The sequence below is a fragment of the Aquarana catesbeiana genome, linkage group LG04 (assembly GCF_042186555.1).
Source record: "Aquarana catesbeiana isolate 2022-GZ linkage group LG04, ASM4218655v1, whole genome shotgun sequence".
Taxonomy (NCBI): Eukaryota; Metazoa; Chordata; class Amphibia; order Anura; family Ranidae; genus Aquarana; species Aquarana catesbeiana.
Genome location: NC_133327.1, coordinates 266,877,234 through 266,889,333, shown reverse-complemented (window position 1 = coordinate 266,889,333; position 12,100 = coordinate 266,877,234).

Genomic DNA, 12,100 nt, shown 5'->3' with positions numbered 1-12,100 from the left:
GCACTAACTACATGTTTATAGTTCAAATATGTATCCTTGCACTGTTTAGCACTGAAAATAGTAACTTCAGGTACTTTTTTGCAGCGCCAGTAAAAAATGCGGATCTGCCAGTAATTTTCAGGATTTTTGCCAGTAAAAAAGTGGTGCCGTTTGTAAATTTTGTCATCCTGCCAGTAAATTTCACTTCAGGGGGTTGGCAACACTGGTTCGTTTGGCCTGAGAAGGCCAGGTTTTTTGCTGTGATTAGTGGGGGAGAAGGAATGATATTGTGCCTATTGACAAACGCCCAACTAGGGCTGGCTGTTTGCTGAAATTCTTGTGCATTTTTTCAATCCAAAGTTGGTTTATGTGGCCATGCTGTCAATGTTGTGTGTGTATTGTTCCTGTCTGACCATGCAAACATAGTTTGGGAGCATGTGCTGACCTTCTATGCTTTGATTTCATTGCTTAATCATGTACACAGAAATGCAGCTTCCAGCAGAACATGGTCACCAATGTATGTGTGTGGATTGTGGGGTGGTGGTGGGTGTTATATTTTGAACATGTGCCTTTTTTTATATTATGTTGGAATGCTCTGTAAGAATGACTGTTAAGTATGTTTCTATAATCTTGCAGATAAAAATGTGATGTGTTGCCCGCTATACACTGAAAGTAAAGCTGTGTCCACTCTAAGGTTTAGACAAATTTTAGATATAGATAGAACAGGGCCCTAAAACCCCAATTGCTAACTGTTTTGCTAAATGTAGCATCGTATAACCTGTAGAATATATGTTTTTTTATGCTAGTAAATGTACATAATTTTGTTTCTGCTGGAAAAATAAAAGTACATTACTGAGCTTGTTTGTTGTTTTTTTTTCTATTTTCTTTCTTCTTTTTAATTAGTTTTGGGGGTTGTAGTTTTAGGGAAGTGCAATATCTTACTTATACCCATAGAAATGATAACATATAATTGTGCACCAAAAAAACTAATGTCTTCAGCTCACCTACGAATAAATGATAAAGGTGTTTAGGCGGAATCCCTATAACAGCTGTGGAGAATTGCAGGTAATGAATTCAGCTGGTGGATAGGCAGTGTTGTATGTGTCAGCCCTGGTTCACATTGGTGCAATTTGACATGTCAAATCGACGGCAATGGCACCGTCCTTATTGGTGCGGCACTGCAATTTCCAAAAGTAGTTTCTGTACTACTTTTGGGGACTTCGGGGTGCGATTTCCATTGATATCTGTGCAGAAACCTGCACAGATGTTTCTGAAATTCCCCCCCGCAGCTGAACTCGCACAATTTCCTCCCGCTGTTAGTGTGAACCAGGGCTCAAACTGGGCCTTTGTATTTGTAATTTATTTTTTTTTTTTTGCCACTTCAGCGAAGTGTTATTTGGGAGATGTAGTTTCAACTTTACAGTTCAATCTCTTCCCTTTACATATTCACATCATTGTGGCGTGGTCAGTCTTTATTCACCAATTACTCATAGTGATATATAAAAAGACAACAAAAGTACAAATCTGCCCCTAAAAGTTATTTATCCCCTATAACCCTCCCAGACCAAGCCCCCCCTGCGTATTCCCCGTGCCCCCCCTTCCCCTCCAATCTAACCCACATTTTGCGTATTACTTTCCTGACTCCTCCCCCAGTTATCATACCTTTTGTCTATTCCGATCCTTGTGCTACTCATTTATACTAATTGGTATTGCTCGTCTAGTTTCTATATTCACAATGAGGCATCAATCTATGTTCCCCACCCCCTCAGCCGCTCGGAGTGAGTACTTGTATTTTACCCAATCCCTCCATGTCTCCTCAAAGACTTCCATTTCCAACCCTTCACTATACCTCAGATATTCCAGGCGGTGAATTTCGTTTATCTTGTTGAACCACTCCCGCATTGTAGGCCTCCCTCTATCCAACCAATATCTAGGAATAAGGTTCTTGGCTGCATTGAGGAGGTGTGGTAGTAGTGAATTAAGGTACATCTTCGTGGGCATTTTACTACCATGGTGCAAGCACACCCAGGGGTCATCTGGGATTTCCATGCTAATAATCTCACGAATAATTTGCCTTATCTCCCCCAATATTTTTTAATTTCCGGACACCACCACCATATGTGCGCCATTGTCCCGATGTCTCCACAACCCCTCCAACATAGTTGCGATGTTTCCTTCTGTATTCTATGTGCTCTATCCGGTGTAATATACAATCTCGCTAGAAGCCTATAGTTCATCTCGGATAGCTTTAGGCTAACCGAGGTAGCGTTCACCCTTTTCAAAATCAGCCCTGTCTCACTTTCACTAATCTTGCTATCCAATTCCTTCTTCCACTTCTCAAGATATGGCGGACGCCCGACGCCTCCTAATTCGTTTAATACTCTATAGATCTTGGAGACACTCTCCTTCCCTTTTTTCTCCGTACATATTTTCTCCATGGGGAGAAGGCCCTCCATCGGCCTAATTGGCTGTGGGAGTGAGTCAACAAAATGTTTCAGCTGCTTATACCTCCATGGATATATAATAAACCATTCATTTTTTGCTTTTAGTTCTTGAAATGTACATATCTTGCCCTGACTCGTGATATCTTTTAATTGGGCGTCCTCCTTCAAAATCCACCTCCCAAACAGATCTTCTTTCCCCGGTGGAAAATAATCTGTGTCCTTAAGCGGAATTAACAGTGAGTTATACTCCCAGTGCTCCCTCTCGTGCAATTTATCCCACATATTTAGTGCAAGTTTTGTGAACTCCGTTGTTTCCGTGCTCAATTTTCTATGCTGTGGTGGGATCCACACTATCTTCCCCAACTCTACTTCGCTCATTTTATTTTCTATTTTCACCCATTGTTTTTCTTTATTGTTTTTTACCCAGTCTAGTATGCGTGATAAGGCTATCACCTTGTGATATTTTCTAATGTCAGGTGCCCCCCACCCCCCCTTCCTCTTGTCTTTAATTAATTGTGTAAGCTTTATTCAGGGTTTTTTCCCCCTCCATATAAACTTTAGGAATATAGTGCGCAATCTATTAAAATAGATCTGTGGGATTTGAATTGGGAGCATTTGCATTTTATAAATGATTTTTGGGAGGATTGACATCTTAAATAAATTAATTCTTCCACCCCATGAAAGTTGGTTACGTGATAATCTGTTCAGGTCTGTCTTGATCTCATTAAGGAGTGGCAAAAAGTTAGCTTGGAACAATGACTCTTTAGTTGTAGTTATTTTTACTCCTAAGTAATTAAGCTCTTTTATCCCCCATTTAAATGGGAAAAGCTTCTGATATATTTTATCCCCTACTTTACCTTCATTTATATCTAGCGTTTCTGACTTGGTCGAGTTAACCCGGAAGTTGGACAATCTACCATAAGCTTTTATGGTCTCTAGCAGATTCGGGAGGGTAATCCTTGGACGGGTGACGTAAAATAATACGTCATCTGCGAACGCGGCCAGCTTGTACACTGCTTCACCTATTTTTACACCTCTAATATCCGGGTTAAGCCTTATCTTTGCTAGGAGGGGCTCCAAAGCCAGCACAAACAATAATGGAGAAAGTGGACACACCTGTCTGGTGCCATTGTACATTTTAAATGGCTCAGAAAGGGTTCCATTCGTCTTCACTCTTGCGGTGGGGTGTGTATATAAGGCCTTTATCCAGCTAAGCATTCTACTGCCTAGTCCTATCTCCTCTAAAGTACCCCACATGAAGCCCCAGTCTACCCTGTCGAAGGCTTTTTCAGCGTCTATTGACAAGAGTAGACCTGGGGCTCCGCTTGCTTTTATTTTCTGTACTACCAGTAACGTCTTGATGCCATTATTCCTCCCTTCTCTTCCTGGCACGAAGCCCACCTGGTCAGGGTGGACAATCTCATTGATTATCCGTTTCAACCTGTTGGCCAATGTCTTAGCGAACAGTTTTGTGTAGGCGTTTAGGAGAGAAATGGGCCTATAACTAGAGCATAAAGTACTATCCTTTCCTTCTTTCCAGATGATGGCTATACTGGCTTCTAATGCTTCTTTCCTCATCTCCCATTTCTCCCCTATCCCGTTCATATATGAACACATTTTGGGGATCAATAGGTCCTGAAATTTTTTGTAGTATATAACCATCAGCCCATTTGGCCCTGGGCTTTTACCCGTTGGGGTGTCCTGAAGGGCTTTCTTAATCTCCTGTTCTGTTATAGGGGCATCTAGGATAGTTTTATCGCTTTCCTCTATTTTAGGTAGGCACACCTCCTTTAAGAAGTTTTTGATTTTCTCCCTTTTTTTTTAGCCTCCTGCGTGTTGTTTATATTAATTGCATAAAGCTCTCCGTAGAATTCTTGAAAAGCTTTCGCAATATCGCATGTTTTATATCTGATGTCCCCAGATTTGGTCCTTATTTTCTCGATGTAATTAGTATTTTTCTTTTTTTTCAAGGCCCTGGCTAGCAGTTTGCCCGGTTTATTGCCGTTTATGTATCTGTCTTTTTTCACTAGGTTATAGGTCTTACGTGTTTCATGCTCAGTTACGTCCCTCAAATCTTCTCTTCTCCTATGTAGTCTTGCCATCACCTCCCCGTCACCCAATGTCTTATGTTGCTGTTCTAATTCATGGATTTCTTTTAACAGGGTACTCTTCTCTTCTACCATTCTCTTTTTTCTTTCCGAGCCTATCATCATTAAGATGCCCCTAATGTATGCTTTGTGTGCCTCCAAGACTGTTGCCTCTGTTATCTCACCGGGCACATTTATTTTAAAGTACAGATCTAATTCATTTTTAATCCTTTTGAGATATACTTGTCCTGCAGAAAATCCTTCAGTCTCCAACTTATACCCTGTGCTCGGGGTTCCCCCAGTTTAATTTGCAGGCTCACCGGAGCATGGTCTGAAAACGTCATGTTACCAATACTAGCATCAGTGACTGCCTCCAATAGCCGATGTTCCACCAAAAGGAAATCCAATCTTGAGTACGTCGCATGCACGGGGGAGTAGAATGTGTAGTCCCTATTATTACCATGTTGCATCCTCCAAACATCCACAAGTTGGAGCTGCTGCAGATTCTTTCGAAATGTATTTGCCCAAACTCCACCTGCCCCCCATGCATGGGACATACAATCTCTCGCTGGGTCCAGACATAAATTAAAGTCCCCCGCTGTGATGGCTCCCCCCCTCTTGAATTCCTCGAATTTGGCTAGGGCTCCCATTAGATATCTGTTTGTGTTATTATTTGGCCCATAAATGTTTGCCAAGGAACAATCTGAGCCATTTAGTTTACCTCTCAAGAAAAGGTATCGTCTTTCAGGATCAACCATTCTCTCTTCTAGCTCTAGCCTAATATCCCTGGCAAACCCTATGGCCACACCCTTTGCCCCCTTAATTGGGGAGTCCCCATATAGCCATACTGGGAAGTCTCTAGAAAGAATTTTTTGGCACCTATTAATACACAGATGTGTCTCTTGGAGCATTACTACATCAGCTTTCAGAAATTTCAGTTCGCTTAATATATTGGCCCATTTTGTGGGAGAATTCATGCCTCTTACGTTGTAAGAGATAATTTTTAAACTAGCCATCTTCTCTTTTTCTCGGATTTTTAAGCTCAAATGGGAGATTGGAGCCCATGCGCTGCACCTCAGATACCCCCCCACCCGCCTCCCCCCTCCCATACCCTCCGTCCCCCCCTCCTACCCTACCTACCCACGTCCCAGTTACCCACCAAACCCCTCAAACCTTCCCCTCCTCCCCCCCCATCCCCCCACCTCGACCCCCCTCCCACCCCCCATTGTTGGGGGAGAAACTGGCCTCTCGTAGCCCCTTATAACCGTGGCCCCTCCTACTGCTTCCGGCCCCCCGGTTGTCCCCCAAGAGGTTGAGCTCGGTGTAGGCATGGTCAGACACCAAAAGCTCCCCCCAGGATTGAGATTGTCCTCACCCAACCGTCCACCACCCGCCCCCCGCGCCAACCCCCCATCCATCACCAAAGGTAATAAATATCTGTGAAAGGTCCCTGTAAGACTTATTTAGTTACTACATATTCTTTCATTTTGCTTTAAGTATGGGTTTCCACACTATCAATTCCTCTGCGGGTTCTTGATTTACTATTCTCTCCCACCAACCCGGGATCTCTACTAGTGGAATGTCCAAACGATGACAGAATTTTTGTGTTTCTTCCAGGAATCTCAAGACTGCTGAACGACCATCTTTACGTCCAATTAGACAAGCAGGGAAGCCCCAAGAGTATTGGATCTCATGGGTTTTGAGAATGGTAAGTAGTGGTTTCAGGATTCTTCTCCTGGCTAGGGTCTCTGCCGCCAGGTCCGGGAAAATTTGCAGGTTTGCTTCCCCAAACTTCACCCGCTGATTTTTCCTAATACTGACTTTGATCTGTTCCTTATCCTGGTAATTATGAAAACGCACGATAACATCTTGCGGAGCGTCTCCTCTGATTTCAGCCGGTTTTCTAATCCTATGGACTCTATCCAGTTTTAATTTACGGTTGGTTTCAGTTGGGCTCAGCAAACCTCTAAAAATTACATCCATTTTTTCTTGTAGATTCTTGTTTTCGCCTTGTATCTCTGGAAGGCCTCTAATCCGGAGATTTTTCCTTCTACTGCGTTTTTTTGGTCTTCAATCTGTACCTTATGTTCCTTTGTTCTTTCCGCAGCTCTTCCATCTGGAGTTTGAGATCTTTTATCTCAGCCCCTTGCTTGTCCATTAAAGTTTCTACCCCCTCGACTCTTTTTAGGATATAATTCATGTTTTCATGCAAAGTTCCTATCTCGCCTTTAATCGTTATTTCAAGCCTAGCGAACATTTCTGCTATTTCTCCCTTTGTAGGGAGCTGCTTTTCTTGTAGGAGTTCTGTTGGTAGATCTTCCATTAGCTCACTACCAGAGGGTCTTAAGTCAGTATCAGCCAGCTGTCTTCTTGCCCCCTTTTAGATGGACCTTCTGGAGATTTACTTTTAGCCCCAGTTGCTTTCCCGGGCTTCCCTTGCTATTTTCATTCACCATGTATTTTCTGATGGTTCCCGGACTTGCGATTGTTCTAGGCGGGTTGGCGGTTGCCCCTTTCGCTCATTTACCTCTCATATTTTCTTCTTTTCGATCGCCTTTCTATTTCCCCTCTTTTTACTCCTTCCTTTCTTCTTTTCCCCCTTCTCAATCGAAACAGTCTAATTAGTCTATGCACTGGGCACTGGCTACTTGGTGGCTAAAAAGTCGCCAGCCCGCGCTACAGGATCTTCACTTTTCCACACCAGCGTTTTAAATAATGTATCACCAATATAAATAATATAAATATATCGCCTGCAATTGCCTCTGAATCTGCGTTAACTACAGGTTACTGAGGGCTACATGTTCTGAAATATCATATTGTTAGCATAGGTCCCCAGCACATATGCATAAATAGTATGAGGTAATCGCCATAGAACGGTTAGCAAGGGGAGAAGAACAGGACCCACAGGTTGCTGCGGGATATTACCGTTTGACCTTCCTTTTTAAGTTTAGTTTTACTGCACCGGGTTTTTTAAAGCACCGGGTTTTGTAAAATGAGCTAGCTACAGCATATGAGGTCTTACAGTTCATATGAGACATGCAGGTATATGTAATCTTAGAAGTCACTTACCCCTCTGGTCCGTTTGGGATGTCAGTATCTTACCATTCCCATGACTTCAGGGGCTGTCTCCTTGATGTCTTTCCACAGCTTTCGCGGTATCAATTTGAACTTCACCTGCTTTGAGTATTCTTTAGGTTCCTTGAGAGAGACCTAGAGGACGATTTTATCCATTCCAGACTCTAGGGAATCCCAATGTTGTTCATGATCCCAGCGGTGGGGGATACCAAACTTCCTGCTCTACGGAGACACTCTCAGCTGTAACGGAACTCCGCACCGTGGTGCCGGTTTAGTGTGTGAGGTTCGGATACACCTCTCACCTCCTCCATCCGTTGCGGCCAAGACCTGGGGTTTGAGTGTCTAACGAGGGGAAAGGGGGACCGAGGGCAGCGTGCCGAGGGAGCGGCGGCGAGCTAGGGGGATGATCCGCACTCGAGCTGCGCTCTCACCTTAGCCTGCATTATGGGTGGGGAGACGCCAGGCATCCCGGGTTCGGCGGCTAAACTACGCCCACATCCGGCTCCTCCCTCCTCAGAGTGGGCCTTTGTATTTGTAATTAACCTGCTGCAATCCCAGAGACACCATTTCTTTATCAAACTCCCTTCAAATATCATTATATGTAGAAATACAGATTTACATATCTGAAAATAAACGAAAATAAAAAATTCTAATCATGGTTGAGATCAAATATTCGCAGCTGCAATCAAAAGAGCGTGGTTTCACCTTCTGACCCAGAAATGAGTCATTGTAATCACCCGGAAGTTCCTGTGCTATTCCATCTAGGTGGACATGGTGAGGTCCCTCTTTATTAACGAGGAGGTGCTGCTGATTTGCCAGGTAAGTGTAGGATATGTACTTGTGCTTACTCAATGTGAGGGTGGATGTGGTAGTTAGATTTGGTGTGGGTGGGGTTCATTGATTTGTTTGGCATCACCACACATTTGCTTCTGGCCCATGTGCACACATCACTTCCTGCATTTGATGTAAATCAGTAAGGACTATACAAATATAAATGAGAGCTCCTTTTATAAAAAAAAAAAAAAAAATCATTTACACTGCTGCAACCTGAAAGTCACACTATTTTGCTGCCACTTTGCCCCAACTTCTGGGAATGCCTGTGTAATATAGCGACCTATGTACATCAAGTTGCATGAAAGTCACACCAAAGTAGTACAGAGACTGCTTTGAAGTTTGAAGTAGCACAGCTATGAATGGTTATCATTGAAAATCATGAGGTACAACTTGTCATACAACTCGGAGGTCCAAATTTGCTGCAAAAATCACCCAAGTGTGAAACAAGCTATATATATATATATATATATATATATATATATATATATATATAGCTTGTTTCACACTTGGGTGATTTTTGCAGCAAATTTGGACCTCCGAGTTGTATGACAAGTTGTACCTCATGATTTTCAATGATAACCATTCATAGCTGTGCTACTTCAAACTTCAAAGCAGTCTCTGTACTACTTTGGTGTGACTTTCATGCAACTTGATGTACATAGGTCGCTATATTACACAGGCATTCCCAGAAGTTGGGGCAAAGTGGCAGCAAAATAGTGTGACTTTCAGGTTGCAGCAGTGTAAATGAGATTCATGGATAACAGCTTTGAATTTGGCCTTATTGTCACTTGTGCATCCTGAAAGTGGGGAAAATTCGCCCCTGCACTACCTTGGTTTGACCTTGATTCTATTTGAGGTCCATACATCACAAGATTACACAGGCATTGCTTCAAGTCACGGCAAAGCTGTGGAATTTTAAGGCCGCACAAGTGCAAATAGGGCCTAATTCAAAGGTGTTATCAATTCATCTCATTAGGTTACTTTCACACTTGGATGACTTTTCATGCAGCTTTGGACCTCAGAGTCGCATGAAAAGTTGCCTCCCATGATTTCAATTCATATCTATGCAACTTTACCCATGTTCACATAGCTCTGAATTGACATGTCAAATTGTAGGCCAAATCGGCGCCTGGAACTGTTCGAATTGGTGCGACGCCAGACAGATTCCAAAAAGTAGTTCCTGCACTACTTTGGGCGACTTCAGGAGGTGATTTCTTACCTCCCAACTTTTTGAGATGGGTATAAGGGACACCTATTAGCAAAAGTATGTAGGCATAGAACACACCCCCTAAAACACCTCCTTAAAGGAGAATTATTAAAAAAAAAATATTAGTTAGACCCCCAATTGCTTTCTTTTACCAATAATATTTCTTTAGATTGGCTTTGAAATTTTACAAACAAAGCAATTTAGAAATTAGATGAAAGGTTTAGCGCTGGGAAACCCTTTTTGAAAGGGACGAGGGACAGAGGAACTTTGTTCCAAATCAGGGACACTAGACATCTGTGCAGGAAAGTGCACAGATGTCTCTGAAATCGCTCACAAAGTGGGGCTGAGGCCCCTTTCACACTTGTGCGACTTTTCCTGTGACTTTGGACAGAGTCGCAGGAAAAGTCATACCCCTTGATTTTAACAAGAGGGTCCCCAGAAACTGCCTCCGGGTGACGTCATCAGATGGCCACAGAAGACCACCACAGAAGAAGAGCGGCTTTTTTTTAATTAGCGGGTAACCGACTGTGCGGAAGAACACAGCAGCAGGAGAAGACGGCGGCAACATGAGAGACTATTCAGGGAGAAGAAACATCAAACACTAGTAAATGTATTTTCTATGTATGATTGTCCTAAGCTCAATAGGCTAGTGGTCAGTGTCACGGAACGTCCCACACTCCGCTTGAGTGCTTCCGTCATATACCACTTCCTCCCAGTCTGTATACAGATATCAGGTATTCCAACCTCTCTGAGCACAAAACAAGGCGACACTTGCTTGTTGCTAACATGAACTGACTTTTATTTAGAATCCAAATTACAAGACTTTATATGCCGTTGGAACCTCCTCTAACAATACAACTGTAACCTAATTAACATAATTAACATGAGCTAATTAACTAATCCTTTATACAGCCTAGGTGACTGAGACATGACCTATTGCCCAGACTGAGTTAATTATCACAGGACATTTTCTCACAATAGCAGCAGCTCCAATAGGAGTCGTCCCGTCTCCAACATTGTATAGAGGACAATGTGATCAGCTCATTCAATTAACATAAACACAGGTAGTTGGAGTTGATGACACCAGCATCTCCTCACAGGATGTGTCCCAACCGAATGAATCAGTCTTATCAGCAGGGGGCTGCTGGAGGAATCCCCCTCCCTCTTCAGGGACACAAATCCACAGCAAGGAGTCTCCAACAGAATCAAACAACATACAATATACACATATTAATACGACTGAGTCCGATTAGTACAGTTCAGACTGGATTTCTCATTTACCTCACAAAGAGTATTGTTCCATTGAAAATCCAGGGCCGATAATCAAAAGGCAACAGGCTTGCATTCAGTCCTCTCCAGCAGCTTCTGTCCCAGCTAGGTCTGTCACAGTCAGCTCTTCTACCTTGAAAAACTCAGCCTTTGAAGTACTCATGGGTTCAAATCCCACAGAGAGATACTAAAAGATTGCATTGGTGAAAAAAAAAGGTGAATGACTATTAGCTAGTTAGCCAACGCAGCATATGCTGAAAATAGGCAAATGCCAATGCACTTTAATTTGGCTGATTCTATTATATTAACTCTTCAAATGCATGCAATGATATGTAAGTATTTAATAATATTATGGTGTGGAATTCCAAACACCAAACACTAGCTAACGGGCAGTTTACATTTCTTTGTTTATTTTAATTCGCTTGTGCACTGAAAAAAACCCACAGCTGGTGGATGGTAGGTTGGCTAGAATTTGAACTCATACCGAGACAGCTGAGCACACCACCAAGCCATTGTGCTAAGTACGGTGAGACCTGCATAATAGTTTAGTATGATTAAAGAATGAACATAAATAATTACCGCTTTATAGTCACCTAAATAAATAGATAAAAAATAAAAAACATGAAAAAAACAACATACACCAAAAATAACCTGAATGTTCAATACATGTTATTTACAGAATAGCAGACATTACTCTGTAATAATCATTCATAACTGCATTCGTTAGCAAAAGAAAGAAAAAAACTAGGAATTGTAATTGCAATATACATCAATAGATGCACACAAGGTAGAGCAAATCTCACATAAAAATGTTTCATGTTTGCAGTGCAGTGCTATATAATAACTTAGTAGAAACTGGCATTTGCATATCCGTGGAATTGCTAATTAGCACTGATTTCTGAATTTACTAACCTATGTTCGCTGCTAATAGCGCTCTTTTTCAGTCGCACGTTTGCCTGTTGAAATCTTAATTGCCTATATTACATATAATAGTGCCCAGTACTTCCTGGCGCTATAGTAAATGACCCCCTCTGTGTCCATGCACATATAGGGGGTTATTTACTAAAGGCAAATCTACTTTGCACTACAAGTGCACTTGGAATGCATTCACTGTAGATCTGAGGGGGACATGCAAGGAAAATAAAAAACAACATTTTAGCTTGCACATGATTGGTTAATAAAATCAGCAGATCTTCCCCTCAGAT